Below are 20,034 nucleotides of genomic sequence, written 5' to 3'. Positions count from 1 at the left end.
AAACCACAGCTCATCACCCTTGTTCAGAACAACTGTTCGTTTGGAGGAGGTGTTCAAGAAGACCCCAATCAACATTTGACCACCTTCCTGAGAATATGTGACACAGTGAAATCTAATGGTGTTCATCCTGACGCCTATAGACTGCTCTTATTTCCTTTCTCACTCAGAGACAAGGCAGCCAAGTGGCTGGAATCCTTCCCAAGGGAGAGCTTGACAACTTGGGAGGATGTGGTGAACAAATTCTTAGCAAGATTCTACCCTCCTCAATGAATCAATAGGCTGAGATCTGAGGTTCAAACCTTCAGGCAACAAGATCGTGAGACTCTGTATGAAGCATGGGAGAGGTTCAAAGACTTAACAAGGAGGTGTCCACCTGACATGTTCAACGAATGGGTCCAGCTGCACATTTTCTATGAAGGGCTCTCTTATGAGTCAAAGAAGGCAGTAGACCATTCATCTGGAGGATCCTTGAACAAGAAGAAGACCATTGAGGAAGCCATAGATGTTATTGAAACAGTAGCAGAAAACGACTACTTCTATGCTTCCGAAAGAGGGAACACAAGAGGAGTGATGGAGCTAAACAATGTAGATGCTCTGTTGGCCCAAAACAAGCTCATTATCCAGCAGCTGGCTGACCTCACCAAGAAGATGGAGAGGAACTAAGTAGCAGCAATCTCATCTTCATCAACAATCCAAGAAGGAGTGAATGAAGAAGCAGAGGGGAGTCAGGAGCAAGCCAACTACATTGGGAATTCACCAAGGAAAAACTATGATCCATACTCCAAGACTTACAACCCTGGATGGAAAAATCACCCGAACTTTGGGTGGGGAAGTGAGCAAGATCAAAAGCAATTCACCCAGAGGACATCTCAACACCCCCACAACAACACTTCTCCACATACTTATCAAAACCAAAATAGCACGTCTTCTCCGAATCACTCATCAATTAATGACAAGCTCTCTAAGATTGAAGCCTTACTTGAAGGAATATGCCAAGAGATTCAAGAAAATAAGGTGTTCAAAGAGGAGGTGTGAGCCAATATTAAGAACCAGGGAGAGACCATCAGGAAGATGGAATTTCAGGTGGGATATTTAGCTGAGAAGATTCCCAAACCTACTGATAGCTTCCCAAGTGACACGGAGAAAAACCCCAAGGGAGAAGCAAAGAAAGTAAGATGGAAAGATTGCAAAATGGTCACTACAAGTGATCAAGAGATTGAAGACAAGCAAGGCAAAATGCGCAAACAACCTGAAGACAACTCAACAAAGGAGGAGGATAGAAAGCACAAAGAACCAGAAATCTCACAACAAGAGCTGCTGAAGCTCTATGCACCATTCCCTCAACTGCTAAATGGTGTTGTGGGAAAAAGAATATACTCAAGGTTCCTAGACTTGTTTGCATCTCTGCATGTGAACATACCATTCATCAAGGCAATTCAACAAATGCCTGCATTCATCAAGTATATGAAGGAACTTCTTCCCAGGAAAAGCTCACTCAAGGGAGGGCAGACTATAGTGATGAACAAGGAATGTAGTGCCCTTATTCAACCTGAGTTTCCTACAAAAAGAAGAGACCCAGGAAGTTTTCATATACCTTGTGCCATAGGTGAAAACATGTTCGACAGAGCACTATGTGATTTAGGGGCCAGCATCAACTTATTGCCCTTATCCCTGGTGAAGAGGCTGCAAATCAATGAGATAATGCCCACAGATGTCATTATCAGACTGGCTGACAAAACTCAAAAGCAAGCAATAGGAGTGGTGGAAAATGTGTTGCTAAAAGTTGGGAAGTACTTTCTCCCAACAGACTTTGTCATTCTGGACATGGAAGAGAGTCACACTCATCCAATCATATTGGGAAGACCATTCCTAGCTACGGCCAGAGCACTTATTGATGTAGAGAAAGGGGAGCTAATATTGAGAATCCATGATGAACGACTCAGCTTCAATATTTTCAAACTCTCACAAGAAACAGATCAAGAGGTCAAGGAACTAAGCACAAATGATAATGAGACACTGAAAGAGGAAACAAGCACTGAAGCACAGCCAGTTCATTCTGAGATCCCCTTAACTGACAAACAAGGAAAACAGCAATTGCCACAGCTCAAGGAAAAGTTGGAGGAACCTAAATCTCTAGAGGCAGGTGAAGACAGCACCACATCTCCTTTAGAAAAAGAGGTCACCAAGGGGAAGGCAACCTCAAAAGAAACAAAGAAGAAGGTACCAAGAGGGTGGAAGAATAAGAAGATCCCTACGGAAGACTTCTCTCCAGGGGATAGAGTTGTCTCAGCCTACTTCCCAGATATTCCCCCTAATTTCCCTACTGTGCCATCTCAATTACCCAAGGTCTTCACTATCAACAGAGTTCTTTCCCTGGAACATGTGGAGATTATTGATCCAACCAATGGATACAAGTCCACAGCAAGAGGGGAGGACTTTAAGCACTACCAACCACCATGATGAAGGAAAAACGTCAAGCTAGTGACGCTAAAGAAGCGCTTCATGGGAGGCAATCCATGTTTTATATGCTTTCAGATGATAATGAATAAGTCAATCTTTATGAGCTTCAATCCAAACTTAACAAACAATTGGTGAAAATCTTCTTATGCAGAATATAGTGAGGAACAAGTTTGGTGTTCAAAGCAAACCAAGTTGCATGCTAGTCTTGGGAGCTTTGAACACAAAACTTTCATCACAGTGATTCAAACTAAGTTTGGTGTCACCTCATGGTGCCACCAAAATGCATATAAGGACCCACCAATAGTTAGTTAGTTAGTTGGAATTCATAGATAAACAATCAAATCCTTTCTTCCCCTTTATTAATATTAGCCATAAAATTTATATGGTCATTTTAATATCTTTTCTTACTTTACTTAGTTTGTCTTTATAGGAAAGAAAAAGGAGCACAGAAAGAGCTTCAATTACAGATGATGGGGCAGCAAGAGGAAACACTTTCAAGATGAAGGACTCAGCAAGATGAGTGGCAAAGGCGAATGATGGAACAACAACTAAACCAAGGACAACAATGAGGAGAAGCATTCAACAGGATGGAACAAAGGCAAAACGAGCAACAAGAATCCACCCAGAGGCTAACCAACATCCAAGCACATCAAGGGGCACACATACATGAGATGCATCGAAGACAAATAGAACAGGCAGAACTATTGGACGAGCAAAGGGCATTTGCAGAAGGAGTTTACATGAGTCAAACAGGACATCAGATAAATACTCAAGCCAGGCTCGGCTACTTAGTGGGACAGCTGCCAATATTGCATCCAGGAATAGCCAAGTATGATGAAATGAAGGATGAATTAGCACGAAAGGAAAGACAAAGGGTGGAAGAGAGTCATGAGTCAGTGAGGAAGGCACTTGAGGATTGGAAGCAAGCAAGATTGGCACGGATGCGAGGAAATGCAAGAGGAAACAAGGAGGACAAGCAAGGAAAAGAGCGTGGACATCCACAACAGTAAAAGGTGGTGGAGTTCCTTCTTTGTTCCATCTTTCTCTATGTTTTAAATAAGGAAGATCTTGTATGAAATAGAACTTGCTTCCATGTTATGTTTGAACCTTTTTCAAATCATGTTATTTTTTTGTTTTTGGTATTGAAGAGAGTCTATGTGCACTGGTCTTTATGTCACTGCATCATTACTTCCCTTTCTTGTAAGCTTGTCCCTTTTAAATGAAATTGAAGAAGAGAAGGATTATGTTTTTAAAAGACCAGAATGGAGTTGATATTGTGGAAGTGCATTCATGAATCTTTGGGGTAGTCATAAGTTAGCTAAGTTGGTTCAACCACAAGGCTAGGAGGACAACTATCTATCCTGAATACCTTACTTTGGATACACTCATGAGACTAAGTTAATAACAAGATCCTAAGAAGAGAAAAGGGAAAGAACAATGGAAGTGAAAAACAAAAGAAAAAGAGTAAGCAATAAGGCTAGGCATCAATGGTTTTAAGCTTGAGGCAAGTGTCTGTGGTGCTCCTGTGTGAGGGATCTACTTGGATGAATAAGCTCTTAGGGATGCTTTATCACTTGGTAACTTGGGTTAACTAACCCGGGATTATCAGCTGAAAATCCATTATCAAGAGTAACCCTCACTACAGAGCATTTAGTAACCCAAAGATGTGCTGGACACCAAGGTCTCAAGAAAAGAAAATAAATAAACTATATGCCTGTGGTGTGTATGTATGGGGGAGAGACTTGAGGGAGTAAGTCCTTAGGGGTGCTTCAACACCTAGCACCTTGAACCAACTGGTTCGGGAGTGTTGGCTGAAAGCTTATCTTAAAGAGTTGCCCCCTTACAGAGCACTTAGCCTAAATAACACAAATAACCCTTGAAATAACAATAAAAGGATCAATGAATAAAAGTCTCATGAGATATAAACAAAGTAAGTGTTTAGGGACATGATAAAGGTCCGAAAGCTAGTAATGGAATGAACCTAAGTTGCTATGCATGAAACCACCATAAAATCAGTAATATGACTTCCACAAGAATGACTCATTCCTCTGGATATTCCATTCATCATTCTCTTGTTCCAGTACTTGCTTAGGGACAAGCAAGCTTTAATTTTGGTGTTGTGATGCCAGGGCATCTTGGCCAGTTTCACTGACCTTTTCTTTACTATTTTTAGGTTAGTTTCATGCATTCCTTTAGGAAATAAGCTAGTTTTGGGTAAATATTCACTTATGCCTTGATTCAAGCACACATTGTGCATTTTACATAATTTCATGAGGATTTTGCATACGTTTAGTGACAAATATTATGTTGCATTACTCATGACTTGGACTAGAGCTTTGATGCACTTTATTGCTTGATTTTAGGACCAAAAAGGAAGCAAGAAAAGGGGAGGTAACTTGCAAGATTAATGAGAAAAGTGATTGCCAATAACATTCTCAAAAAGCCATCAATGCCCACGTTAGAGAGTCACATTAACTAACTTAACGTGAACTCTAACGTGGAGAAGAGAAGTTGAGCCAACGTTAGTGACACTTAACATTGTCACTAACGTTGGCAATTACTCATAAGTGGCCACGTTAACCTAGTTAACGTGGCCTCTAACGTTAAGGGGGGAAGAGAAGCCAACGTTAGTGACACTCAACATTGTCACTAACGTTGGCCTATGGTGCAAAGTACCACGTTAACTCCCACGTTAACTTGGTTAACGTGGGAACTAACGTAAAGGATGAAGAGTTGTCGACAACGTTAGTGACACTCAACATTGTCACTAACGTTGAAGCAACCACACAACCCCCAAGAGTCACATTAACCTCCACGTTAACTTAGTTAACGTGGAAGCTAACGATGAGGAATGAAGGATGAGCCAACGTTAGTGACACTCAACATTGTCACTAACATTGGGATGGCTAAAGATGGCTACGTTAGAGGCCACGTTAACCTAGTTAACGTGGACTCTAACGTGAGACCCAGGGGCACATTGGAACGTTAGTGACAATGTTGAGTGTCACTAACGTTCTCGAAGGTTGGCAAGGACCACGTTAGAAGCCACGTTAACCTAGTTAACGTGGGCTTTAACGTGAAACAAGAAGGGGCACACTGGAACGCTAGTGACAATGTTGAGTGTCACTAACGTTCTCGAAGGATTAACAAGGCAACGTTAAAAGCCACGTTAACCTAGTTAACGTGGGTTTTAACGTAAGGCAAAGGGGTGCATTGGAACGTTAGTGACAATGTTAAGTGTCACTAACGTTCTCGAACTTATATTCTCACTAAATATTAACACCCCTAACGTCCTAAGCTAAAGTCTCTGCCCACTTAGCACTTTCTCTCAGCAAATAAAGCCAAGCCCAAATGAAGAAAAGAACTGCTTCAAACTCAAGATCCAAAGGCCCAAGACTTGAAGAGTAAACTAGAAGCTGAGAAGAGTAGTATATATAGGAGTAGCTTTGAATTGTAAAGAAGCACTAGAGAGGCTGGGAAAAAGAGAACTACTCTCTGTATTTTACTTTCTTTGCAAATTCTAGTTTTATGATGTATTCTCCATCTTTGTTTTCATTTTCAAGAGCTATGAACAACTAAACCCCTTTCATTGGGTTAGGGAGCTCTGTTGTAATTTGATGGATCAATACTAATTTTCATTATTATTCTTCTGTCTTTCCTCTTGATTTTACTTGAAAGCTTTCGATCTTCATCCAATTGAGTAGTTATCTTGGAAGAGAAGCTATTCAAACTTGGATCTCTTTTGAACCTTGAAAGAGGAATGAAGAGATCAAGCTAGAAATGCTTTCTCATGCTGGACCAAATTGGGTTTGGATGGGTATGTGACTATAACCCTCTCAATACTTGATTTGGGAAATGCATGTGGTATAATCAGTGACCATACTTCATCTCTTCTCATGAGCAATTGACCAAGGAATTGGCAATTGATCAAGATTTGAGAGATTGAATTGCAAGAAATTGTAATTCAATCACTTAAGATTGCCAAGGAGATCAATGAGTGCATTGATTGAGGAAGAGATGAAAATGAACTTGATCCGGAGAATTGCAACATCTCCTAAGCCCAATGAACTCCCCATCTCTGATCTTACCCATTCTCTTTAATTTCTGCCATTTACTTTTATGAGCAAATCCCCCATTCCCATTTACAATTCTGTAATTTATTTTCAGTCATTTACTTCCAGTCCTTTAATTCTAGCATTTACTTTTCTGTTATTTACATTCCTGCCATTTTATTTTCTGCAACTCTCAACCCAAATCCTGGATTCGCTCAACTAGAACATTCTTCTAATTAAAGTTGCTTGATCAATCAATCCCTGTGGGATTCGACCTCACTCTATTGTGAGTTTTTACTTGACGACAACTTCGGTACACTTGCCGAAGGGAGATTTGTTGAGAGACAAGTTTTCCGTGCATCAGAATGTTAAAATTGTTGGCTCTTGAAAGAATAATGAAAAAGGAGAAATGTTATTTGATAATCTAAAAAATCATATAATTGATTCTTGAAGCAAGAAAAAGCAGTGAAAAGCTTGCAGAAAAAAAAATTGGCGAAAAAACATAAAAAATAATAAATAATAAAAAATAAAGAAAAAGAAAAAGCAAGTAGAAAAAGTCAATAGCCCTTTAAACCAAAAGGCAAGGGTAAAAAGGATCTAAGGCTTTAAGCATTAATGGATAGGAGGGCCTAAAGGAATAAAATCCTGGCCTAAGCGGCTAAACCAAGCTATCCCTAACCATGTGCTTGTGGCGTGAAGGTGTCAAGTGAAAAGCTTGAGACTAAGCGGTTAAAGTCGTGGTCCAAAAGAAAAAAGAGTGTGCTTAAGAACACTGGGCACCTCTAATTGGGGACTCTAGCAAAGCTGAGTCACAATCTGAAAAGGTTCACCCAGTTATGTGTCTGTGGCATTTATGTATCTGGTGGTAATACTGGAAAACAAAATGCCTAGGGTCACGGCCAAGACTCATAAAGTAGCTGTGTTCAAGAATCAACATACTGAACTAGGAGAATCAATAACACTATCTAAATTCTGAGTTCCTATAGATGGCAATCATTCTAAACTTCAAAGGATAAAGTGAGATGCCAAAACTATTCAGAAGCAAAAAGGCTACAAGTCCCGCTCATCTAATTGAAGCTGATCTTCATTGATAAGTTTGGAATTCATTGTATATTCTCTTCTTTTTATCCTATTTTGTTTTTAGTTGCTTGGGGACAAGCAACAATTTAAGTTTGGTATTGTGATGAGCGGATAATTTATACCCTTTTTGGCATTGTTTTTACATAGTTTTTAGTATGTTTTAATTACTTTTTATTCAAAAATCACATTTCTGGACTTTACTATGAGTTTGTGTGTTTTTCTGTGATTTCAGGTATTTTCTGGCTGAAATTGAGGGACCTAAGCAAAAATCTGATTCAGAGGCTGAAAAAGGACTGCAGATGATGTTGGATTCTGACCTCTCTGCACTCGAAATGGATTTTCTGGAGTTAAAGAAGCCCAATTAGGCGATATCAATTGCGTTGGAAAGTAGAAATCCTGGGCTTTCTAGCAATATTTAATAGTCCATAATTTGCCCGAGATTTGATGGCCCAAACTGGCATTCAAAGTCAGCCTAAAACATCTTGGCGTAAAACGCCCAAACTGGCACCAGAATTGGAGTTAAACGCCCAAATTGGCACCAAAGCTGGCACTTAACTCCAGGAAAAGCGTAAGCACGAAAAAGCTTCAATGCTCAGCCCAAGCACACACCAAGTGGGCCCCGGAAGTGGATTTCTGCACTATCTACACTTAGTTACTCATTTTCTGTAAACCTAGATTACTAGTTTAGTATAAACACTACTTTTAGTGATTTGTTTAAGAGTCTTTTTTTGACCATCTAGCTTATTATCTTTTGATTATTGTTCACATTTGGAGGCTGGCCTCACGGCCATGCCTAGACCTTTTTCACTTATGTATTTTCTACGGTGGAGTTTCTACACCCCATAGATTAAGGTGTGGAGCTCTGCTGTTCTTCATGAATTAATACAAGTGTTATTGTTTTTCTATTCAACTTACGCCTACTTCTTCTCCAAGATATACTCTCGTACTTAATTCAGTTAAGTCAGAATGAAGGGGTGACCCGTGACAATCACCCAATCTTCGTTACTCGCTTAGCCAAGATCGCGTGCTTGACAACCACAAAGCGATCTACATGATGTTCAACGTAGTCATTGGACGACAGCCGGAGTATATTCTCTTGGGTTTACAATCAACGATTCACATTGTCTCTCCTGACAATAGAGCATCTAAATTTGAGATTAGAACCTTCGTGGTATGGGCTAGAACCATTGGCAGCATTCTTGAGATCCGGAAACTCTAAACCTTGTCTGTGGTATTCCGAGTAGGATCTGGGAAGGGATGACTGTGACGAGCTTCAAACTTGCGAATGTTGGGCGCAGTGACAGTGTGGAAAAGGACAATGGTCCTATTCCGACGCTAGCGGGAACCGACAAATGATTAGCCATGCGGTGACAGCGCATATGGATTTGTTTTCATCCGAGAGGATCATACAGCTTGCCATGGAAGGAGGTAACGCATGGTTGGAAGAAGGCAGTAGGAAAGTAGAAGTTCAGAAGCAACAAAGCATCTCCAGACGCTTATCTGAAATTTCCACCAATGAATTACATAAGCATTTCTATCTTATTTTCTGTTTTATTAATATTTTAATTATCAAAACCTCATAACCATTTGAATCTGCCTGACTGAGATTTACAAGGATGACCATAGCTTGCTTCAAGCCAACAGTCTCCGTGGGATCGACCCTTACTCACGTAAGGTATTATTTGGACGACCCAGTGCACTTGCTGGTTAGTTACGCGGAGTTGTGAAGAAGTGTTGAGACCACGTCACGTGCACCAAGTTTTTGGCGCCGTTGTCGGGGAACAAACAATTCGCGTACCACCTAGTCACAAGTTCCTTAATTCTAAAAAAAATTCAAAAATTTCAAAACAAGCAAGTTTCTATTCACTTCTCAAAAATTCAAGATGCCAAAACAAGTAATGCACATGTATGTGTAGAGCACATAATCAAGTAATTATCAATCACAAGTAAAGTGGCATAAGTTTAAGCAATTTAGTGTTGGCAATGTGAAAAATATTGAGAACAAGTTAATCAAGGAGCATTCAAACACCAAATTCCAATGAGGCATGAAAGTCATAAGTTGAAACAAGAATTGAAAACCTCATTATCTATGTGACGTAATGTAAGTTATGATGAATAAAATGAATCAAATCAGCCACATAGATAGAAAAACCTTCAAACTTGTGAGTTTATGCAAAAGAGGCTCAAAATCTCAAAAGAATTTCAAGTTTATGGTCAATTTATAACTCAATTAAGGCATATTCAATGCTCAAGAAGAACACATGATTTAAAAGAAGCAAAGAAGTTAAAGAATTGACCAAAACTCGTAAGGAAGCTCAAGAGGAAATTTTCAAACCCATTTAGCAAACAAGATTCTATTAACATAGAAATCTGTCAAATAGAATCTTGTTGCACCAAATAAAACAATGTCATTTAATGAAATAAGGTTAGGAAAAATCCTGTAGCATTTCAGCAGTAAATTGGACTATTTCCGAAATTCAACTAATCAGTTTAGATGCCATATGAATTCATTAACTAGTAAAACACAAAAATCATATCTGAATTCATATGAACCAAACAAATAAGCCAATTATCCAGTAATAAAGCATGAACAAATAATGAAAACTAAACCAAAGGCATCAAGCAACATTCTTTGAACCATTAGCAAAAGTAATGGTTCAAAATTCAGCACCACAATAGATCAACAAAGAACAATTCAACAGCACTCTTTTTGTTTGATTCAACAACCAATCACAAACATTCAACATGAATTTAAACAAATAAGCATGTTGGGTCAAGTGATTAAGTGTAAACTGAAGCATAAACACAGCAGCAATAACAGTTTTAACGCAGACATTGAGCACAAATCACCATTGCACAAACACATCCGGAAATTGATTAACTGTTACAAGAATGTAGCAGAATAGTGAATGCAGAGAAAACTCAGCCTTCAGCGACCAAATCAGTGGAGTTAACAACAGTTGAAAACCAACAGTTAAGCAACATTGATTGCGCAACATCAGCAGCGAACAAAAATTGCAGCAGCAAAATCAAATCAATTTCAGAAATTTATCAAAAATCACCCTCACTGCATAAGTAACCATTAACAATATCTAGCAAGTGGTTCACTCCAAACATCCATGAACAAAAGCACAGCAGCAAGAACAGGGTGCATGATGAGCGGATAATTTATACCCCTTTTGGCATTGTTTTTACATAGTTTTTAGTATATTTTTATTAATTTTTATTATATTTTTTTTAGTTTTTATTCAAAAATCACATTTCTGGACTTTACTGAGTTTGTGTGTTTTTTGGTGATTTCAGGTATTTTCTGGCTAAAATTGAGGGACCTGAGCAAAAATTTGATTCAGAGGCTGAAAAAGGACTGCAGATGCTGTTAGATTCTGACCTCCCTGCACTCGAAGTAGATTTTTTGGAGCTACAGAAGCCCAATTTGTACGCTCTTAATTGCGATGGAAAGTAGACATCCCGGGCTTTCCAGCAATATATAATAGTCCATAATTTGCCCGAGAATTGATGGCCCAAACTGGCATTCAAAGTCAGCCTAAAACATCTTGGCGTAAAACGCCCAAACTGGCACCAAAGCTGGCGTTTAACTCCAGGAAAAGACTAAGCACGAAAAAGCTTCAATGCTCAGCCCAAGCACACACCAAGTGGGCCCCGGAAGTGGATTTCTGCACTATCTGCATTTAGTTACTCATTTTCTGTAACCTTAGGTTACTAGTTTAGTATATAAACTACTTTTAGAGATTTATTTTAACCATCTTTGGATCATTTTTGGTCTTTTGACCCTCTTTGGAACGTTTAGTCATTAGACCATGGAGGCTGGCCTCACGGCGATGCCTAGACCTTTCACTTATGTATTTTCTACGGTGGAGTTTCTACACCCCATAGATTAAGGTGTGGAGCTCTGCCGTTCCAAGAATCATGCAATGTTAGTCTAAAGCTTCAGTCCAAAAATTTAGATATGGCTTAATAGCCAGCCCAGCTTTATGTGAAAGCTTCGGGCCAAAACATTAGACATGGCCCGGAACAGCAGACTAGAGCCAGAGAATATGCAGAAACAAAAGATAACATTCATTCAACACAGTTTTCAGTTTTAGAAATAGTTTTACTCCTTTAGGTTTTTCTCTCTAGGTTTTAGAATTTTAATTTTTAATTGGTCTTAGCATTGGAACATTGAGAAGAGTTATTTCCTCATCAAGACTTCGTCATTCTAGTTCGTTCTCTTAACTTGGTTTTATTCTTCCATGTTCTTTGCTTTGTTCAATTTTTTCATTTGAATACTTTCATGATTATTTAATACAAGGATTATTTCTTCCATTTTAATTTATTTTCCATTCCAATAATCATGTCTTCTTTTAATTCTCTTTCATATGTTATGGATTTATTATTTACAATGAGCGAGTAGTTTCTTCACTTGATGGGGAGTTGATTGAAAGAAACTCTTGGGTTGGAAGGATTGAAAGAGAATTTGTAATTGGGTTAACTATTAGATTGCTATCAAGTCACTAACACCAATCCCTTTGAACTAAGTGGGTTGCAACTCGTGAACAGATCTAACATTCCAACTTGTTTGACTTTCCTTTATCTAGTAAAGGATAACTAAACAGAACAACCATTAATTATAAATTAATCTTGAAATCATCCCATCAATAATAGAGATTCCAACTAATCAACTCCCAGTCAAGGCTTTTATTCATATTATTTAAATTTTCTCAATTTTATTTTCCATCTACTTAACTCAACTTCTAGGAACATCTGATTAATAAAATAGCACACTTTTTTGTAACTCGTTAGGAGACGACCTGGGATTCCAACTCCCAGTAATTTTTAATTTAAACTCTCTGTGACATATTTCTAAATTGATAGGCAGATTTTCGGTGAGTTAAGAACTATACTTGCAACGTAACTATTTTAATAATTGTTAATTCACCAACTTCTGTGCTTCATCAGTGACAAATGAGATGAGGGAAGGCTAACCTTGCCAAAGTGGAAGGCTTGTCCGCCACCTTGTAGAGTTCTAGGGATATGATCTTATGAACTTCTACTTCCTCTCCATTCATGATACTATGGATCATGATAGCCTAGTCTATTATGACTTCAGACCAGTTGCTAGTAGGAATGATAGAGCGTTGGATGAACTCCAACCATCCCCTAGCCATGGGTTTGAGGTAAAGCCTTCTTAGTTGAACCGGCTTGCCTCTTGAATCTCTCTTCTATTGAGCTTCTTCCACACAAATGTCCCTAAGAACTTGGTCCAACCTTTGATCAAAGTTGACCCTTCTAGTGAAAGGGTGAGGATCTCCTTGCATCATTGGCAAGTTGAATGCTAACCTCATATTTTTTGGACTAAAATCCAAGTATTTCCCCCGAACTATTGTGAGCCAATTCTTTGGGTTCGGGTTCACACTTTTGTCATGGTTCTTAGTGATCCATGCATTGGCATAGAACTCTTGAACCATTAAGATCCCGACTTGTTGAATGGGGTTGGTGAGGATTTCCCAACCTCTTCTTCGAACTTCATGTCGGATCTCCGGATATTCACTCTTTTTGAGCTTAAAGGGAACCTCGGGTATTCCTTTGGTGCCATTGATGGTTATGGAAAAACAAAAAGCTTTAGCTTTTCCCACACCAAACTTAAAAGATTTGCTCGTCCTCGAGCAAAAGAAGAAAGAAAAGTGTAGAAGAAGAAGAAATTGAGGAGATGGAGAGTTGGTGTAGGTTCGACCAAGGTGGATTGTAGTGTGTATGTTATGTGAAATTGAAGGTAGTGAGGAGGGGTATTTATAGGGTAAGAGAGGGGGGGTTCGGTCATGAAGTGGAGGGTTTGGGAGGGAAATGGTTTGAATTTGAATGGTGAGGTAGGTGGGGTTTTATGATGGATGGATGTGAGTGGTGAAGAGAGTATGGAGAAGAGGGTAAGATTTGATAGGTGAATGGTGTTTGGGGAAGAGGTATTGAGGTGATTGGTCAAGGGTGTATGGGGAAGAGTGTTATGAAAAGGTGTGAAGAGGAGAGAAGAAGAAGTGGGGTAGGTGGGGATCCTGTGGGGTCCACAGATCCTGAGGTGTCAAGGAATTCGAGTCCCTGCACTAATCTAGCGTTCAAACGCCCATTCTGTGCCAAATCTGGCATTTAACGCCAGCTCTGCTACCTTTCCTGGCGTTAAACGCCACTCTGCTGCCCATTTCTTGCGTTAAACGCCAGCCAGAAGCCCATTTCTGGCGTTAGACGCCAGCCAGATGCCCATTTCTGGCGTTTAATGCTAGTCTGTGCCAGATAGCCCTTTCTGGCGTTAAACGCCCAGAGTGCTGCCCATTCTGGTGTTTAACGCCCAGAATGCTGCCAGGCTAGGCATTAAACGCCCATTCTGCTATCCTTACTGGCGTTTAAATGCCAGTAGGCCTGTCCTCCAGGGTGTACTGTTTTTAATGCTGTTTTTCATTCTTTTTTTTTTATTTTTCAGTTGTTTTTGTGACTTCACATGATCATCAACCTAAAGAAAACATAAAATAACAATGGAAAATAAATAAATATAATTAAATAACATTGGGTTTTCTCACAACAAGCGCTTCTTTAATGTCAATAGCTTGACAGTGAAGCTCTTGGAGAGCTTTCACAGAGACTCAGAGCTTGATGATGGCCTCCCAAAACCAAACTTAGAAGTTGAGTGTGGGAGCTCTGTTTGACTCTGTATTGAGAGAAGCTTTTCATGCTTCCTCTCCATGGTTACAGAAGAAGATCCTTGAGCCTTAAACACAAGGTAGTCCTCATTCAATTGAAGGACTAACTCTCCTCTGTCCGCATCAATGACAGCTCTTGCTGTGGCTAGGAAGGATCTTCCTAGGATGATGGATTCATCCTCATCCTTCCCAGTGTCTAGGATTATGAAATCAGCAAGGATGTACAGGCCTTCAACCTTCACTAAGACATCCTCTACTAGTCCATAAGCCTGTTTCCTTGAATTGTCTTCCATCTCTAGTGAGATTCTTGTAGCTTGCACCTCAAAGATCCCTAGTTTCTCCATTACAGAGAGTGGCATGAGGTTTATACTTGACCCCAGGTCACACAGAGCCTTCTTAAAGGTCATGGTGCCTATGGTACAAGGTATTAAGAACTTTCCAGGATCCTGTTTCTTCTGAGGTAATTTCAGTTGAACCAGATTATTTAGTTCATTGATGAGCAATGGAGGTTCATCCTCCTAAGTCTCATTACCAAATAACTTGGCATTCAGCTTCATGATTGCTCTCAGATATTGAGCAACTTGCTCTTCAGCAATATCTTCATCCTCTTCAGAAGAAGAATACTCATCAGAGCTCATGAATGGCAATAGTAAGTTCAATGGAATCTCTATGGTCTATATATGAGCCTCAGATTCCTTGGATTTCTCATTAGGGAACTCCTTAGTGGCTAGTGGACGTCCATTGAGGTCTTTCTCATTGGAAATCACTGCCTTTTCTTCCTCTCCAGGTTCGGCCATGTTGGTTATGGTTATGGCCTTGCACTCTCTTTTTAGATTCTCTTCTGTATTGCTTGGGAGAATACTGGGAGGGAGTTTAGTAACTTTCTTACTCAGTTGACCCACTTGTGTCTCCAAATTTCTAATGGAAGACCTTGCTTTAGTCATAAAGCTGAGAGTGGTCTTAGATAGATCAGAGACTACAGTTGCTAAGTCAGAGTCGCTCTGCTTAGAATTCTCTGTCTGTTGCTGAGAAGATGATGGGAAAGGTTTGCTATTGCCAAACCTATTTCTTCCACCATTATTATTATTGAAGCCTTGATTAGGCTTCTGTTGATCCTTCCATGAGAGATTAGGATGATTCTTCCAAGAAGGATTATAGGTGTTTCCATAGGATTCTCCCATGTAATTCACCTCTTCCATTGCAAGATTCTCAGGGTCATAGGCTTCTTCTTCAGAAGAAGCCTCCTTAGTATTGCCTGATGCAGCTTGCATTGCAGACAAACTCTGAGAAATTATATTGACTTACTAAGTCAATATTTTGTTCTGAGCCAATATTGCATTCAGAGTATCAATCCCAAGAACTCTTTTCTTCTGAGTTATCCCATTATTTACAGGATTCCTTTCAGAAGTGTACATGAACTGGTTATTTGCAACCATCTCAATGAGTTCCTGGGCTTCTGCAGATGTCTTCTTCAGATGAAGAGATCCACCAGTAGAATGGTCCGATGACATCTTGGACAATTCAGACAGACCATCATAGAATATACATATGATGCTCCATTCTGAAAACATGTCAGAAGGACACCTTCTGATCAATTACTTGTATCTTTCCCAAGCTTCATAGAGGGATTCACCTTCTTTTTGTCTGACGGTTTGGAATTCCACTTTAAGCTTGCTCAACTTTTGAGGTGGAAAGAATTTGGCCAAAAAAGCATTGACCAACTTTTCCCAAGAGTTCAGGCTATCTTTAGGCTGTGAGTCCAACCATGTCCTAGCTCTGTCTCTTACAGCAAAGGGAAAAAGCATAAGTATGTAGACCTCAGGATTTACCCCATTGGTCTTAACAGTGTTACAGATTTGTAAGAATTCAGCTAAGAACTGATGAGGATCTTCCAATGGAAGTCCATGAAACTTGCAATTCTGCTGAATTAGAGAAACTAATTGAGGCTTAAGCTCAAAGTTGTTTGCTCCAATTGTAGGAATTGAGATGCTCCTTCCACAGAAATCAGAAGAGGGTGCAATAAAGTCACCAAGCATCTTCCTTGCATCTCCACCATTGTTGTTGTGTTCGGCCATCTCTTCTTCTTTTTCGAAAAATTCTGTCAGGTCCTCTCCAGAGTGTTGTGCCTTAACTTCTCTTAGCTTCCTCTTTAGAGTCCTTTCAGATTCCGGATCAGCTTCAACAAGAATGTTCTTATCCTTGCTCCTACTCATATAAAAAAGAAGAGAATAGAAAAGAATATGAATCCTTTATGTGAGTAGAAGAAGAGAAGAGTAGAATGAAGAAGAGAGAAGATGAAGAATTCGAACACAGAGAGGGAGAGAGGGTTCGAATTATGAGAAGAAGAGAAATGTTAGTAGATAAATAAATAAATAAATAGAAAGAGATGAGAGAGAGAGAGAGAGAGATAATTCGAATTTTAAATTAAAATAAAAGGAAAATATTTTTGTTTTTATTTTAATTATTGGTTAGTATCGAAAATTAAAAGAAGAAATAAAATAAAATTTGAAAACTAAATAAATTAAATAATAAAAAAGATTTTTGAAAAAGTGGTTAGTGATTTTCGAAAACTAAATAAATTAATTAATTTAAAAAGATTTTGAAATTAAGTTTTGAAAAAGATATGATTGAAATCTATTTTGAAAAAATTTTGAAAAGGAAATTAAAAAGATTTGATTTTGAAAATTAAAGTTGATTACTTAACTAACAAGAAACTAAAAAATATAATTTTAGAATTTAAATATTGATCCTTTCTTAATAGGCAAGTAACAACTTGAAAATTTTTGAATCAGAACATTGAATGTTAGCAATTAATTTCGAAAATATGAAATAAAGATGAGAAAAAGATTTTGAAAATCAAATTTTAAAATTTTCGAAAATATTAAGAAGGAAATTGAAAAAGATTTGATTTTTGAAAAAAAAAAGTTTGAAAAAATAGAATTTTTAAATTGAATATTTGACTTGACTAATAAGAAATAATTAAATTTTAAAACTTTATGACTAAATCAATTCAAATTTTCGAAATTTATGAGTGAAATAAGGAAAAGATATTTTTTATTTTTGAATTTTTAATGAGGAGAGAGAAAAACAACTAAATGATGCAAAACATAAAAATTTAAGATCAAAACTAATAATGCATGCAAGAACACTTTGAATGTCAAGATGAACACCAAGAACACTTTGAAGATCATGATGAACATCAAGAACATATTTTTGAAAATTTTTTTAAGAAAAGAAAGACATGAAAGACACCAAACTTAAAAATTTTTAAACTTTAGACACTAATAATTCAAAAATGCATATGAAAAACAAGAAAAGACACAAAATAAGAAAATTCAAAGATCAAACAAGAAAAATCATTAGGAACAACTTGAAGATTAATGAAGATCATAATGCATAAGTTTTCGAAAATTAAAGAAAATTAAAAGTATGCAATTGACACCAAACTTAAAATTTGACACTAGACTCAAACATGAAACATAAAATTCTTGGTTTTAATGATTTTATTAAAATTTTTTGGATTTTTCAAAAATTAATCAGGAAAAGAAAATAAAGAAATTCAAAATTTTTAATAAGAATTCCAAGAATCATGCAATGTTAGTCTAAAGCTTCAGTCCAAAAATTTAGATATGGCTTAATAGCCAACCCAGCTTTATGTGAAAGCTTCGGTCCAAAACATTAAACAAATAATGGCCTCAATCATGTGCAAGCATGCAAATATAATAAATATTGGACATATAAGATAAAACAAAATATAGATTACAATCATAGAGAAGTAAACACACAAGAATGAAATAATTATGGTTAAATAATGTAACCATACATAAAGGCTCAAATCTTAAGGTTGTGTGTGTTCTTTAGCTCAAATGTCATGTTCCAAATACAACTCAAGCAAATTTATCATAAAAATTTTGAAAAATTAGTGAAATTTTGTTCCAAAGATAGAGTCTTAAAAGAAACTTATTGTCTTTTCAATCAAGTGGAACATGCATGCAACTATCCTAGCCTATGCAATTTATTCTATTATATAAAAGAAAGAAAATCTAACTAAAATATCCTAATTATTGGTGCTAGAGAAGAGAAATTACCTCCGGAAGTCAGGTACTGACCGACCTCCCCACACTTAAGGCTTTGCACCGTCCTCGGTGCCGTCTGTCAGGAACAGGGGTGGGCTGGTAGCAGTATCTCCACAATCGGGACCATCATGGCTCCCTGTGCTAGTAAAAGAAGTGGATTCCGGGGTGTCTGAGTCTTTGCAATCTCCTCTAAGTAGCTCCCTGAGGTGTTTGAATCTTCGGTTGTTACGGCGCTCTCTCAACTTAGCTTTGTGTTCTCGCCGATCCAACCTCTTGATTATCTGCTGGAGCAATTCATTAGTTGTAGGTGCTTGTGGTGTTGAAGAAGGATTATCTTCAACTGGAGTAGTAGGAAGGCTTGTAGTGGCTGTTGGGAGTCTGAGGTATTTTCTGTTAGGGACATACTGATCATCCCGTGGAAGCACGGCTTTGGTGTCCCCAGCTCTGTAGGAGACTCCGGCGGCTGAGACAAGATCTGAGACCAAGGCGGGAAAAGGTAAATTGCTCGCAATTTGTACGTGTCCCATAGCATTCCGGATATGTCGTGAGAGATTCAGAGGTTGGTCTGTAAGGATGCACCATAGTAGAACAGCCATGTCCGCAGTGAAGGAGAACTCATGAGTGCTCAGAAAGACGTAATAGGACATGATCTGTGCCCATACGCGAGCCTCCAAGGTAAGTGCTGAAGCCAAGATTCTCTTAGGGCGGGTACGGTGGTATCCATAGATCCAACGGCTGCCAGGTAATGCGATAACTCCGAGAACAGAGTCCCAGTCAAATTGGTACCTCTGGCGCTTAAGTGCGGCTTCTTGGAAGGCGTCCATTCCTTCTGGAATAGGGGGAAGACTCAGAGCTTGCTGAATGGCCTCTTCTGTGATGGGGACTTGCTTCTACCGGACATAAACAGACTGCAGGGTTGGCATGTAGAAGTTAGAGTAGAACTCAACTACCCAAGAAAGATTGACCTACCTTGGCTGTCTCCGTAGGAAACCCCATTGTCTTCGTTCAATTTGCGGCTCAACAAAGGTAGCAATATTGGATGGGAGGATAAGAAGGTATTCATTGTTATAGTTTCTTTCTGCCAGGATAGGGAACATCTGCTCACAATAGCGATTGGGAAATCGCGCAGTGTCCTTTGCTGGAAAGGCTTTCTCCTTCTCATCAACCTTTATTATCCTCTTAACTCTTTTTGTTGAGGGCTTGACTACGATTGAAGAAGGCTCTGCCATTAATGCTCTTTTAGTTCCTCTTCTTGCTGATGGTTTAGAAGTAGCTTTCTCTTTTCCTTTCTTGGTGGCCATCCTGAAAGAAGGGAAGAGAAAGTAAATTAAATTCAAAGAGATATACAGCAAGGAAGGAAACAGAAAAGAGGGTGATGGATGCACATTAAGATATACTGACATTATCACATGCTCACGAGTACATGTGAAAAGCCAACAATGAAAAATAGTCAGTGCATCGAAAGATAAGTGGATGCAAGGTGTTTATTGGCATGCCGGAAAAGGGCATGAGTAGCATAGACCAAGCATCAGTTGTAACAAGCCAAAATATTTGTATTGACAATTAAATTCAATTAAAACAATAGTAAAGAGAATTTGTGAAAAGCAAGCATTGAATAGTAGAGTAAAGTAATGTAGAAAAGTGCATAATGCTATATGGGCTTTTTCGCAAACACATGGC

General features: G+C 38.6%; 1 non-coding gene and 1 pseudogene across 1 annotated transcript; both read right to left on the bottom strand.

Annotated features, from left to right (window-relative positions):
- Positions 1-276: 276 nt before the first annotated feature.
- LOC148561677 (small nucleolar RNA R71) lies at positions 277-380 on the bottom strand. The gene has a single exon (XR_015887065.1). It is a non-coding gene; the product is annotated as a small nucleolar RNA R71 (small nucleolar RNA).
- An 18,021-nt stretch (positions 381-18,401) lies between these two features.
- On the bottom strand, positions 18,402-19,655 carry LOC148561676 (uncharacterized; annotated as a pseudogene).
- Between the last annotated feature and the right edge of the window lie 379 nt (positions 19,656-20,034).

The sequence above is a fragment of the Arachis ipaensis genome, chromosome B6 (assembly GCF_059453495.1).
Source record: "Arachis ipaensis isolate K30076 ecotype BB chromosome B6, ASM5945349v1, whole genome shotgun sequence".
NCBI classification, from domain to species: domain Eukaryota; kingdom Viridiplantae; phylum Streptophyta; class Magnoliopsida; order Fabales; family Fabaceae; genus Arachis; species Arachis ipaensis.
This window is presented reverse-complemented; position numbering and strand designations above follow the sequence as displayed.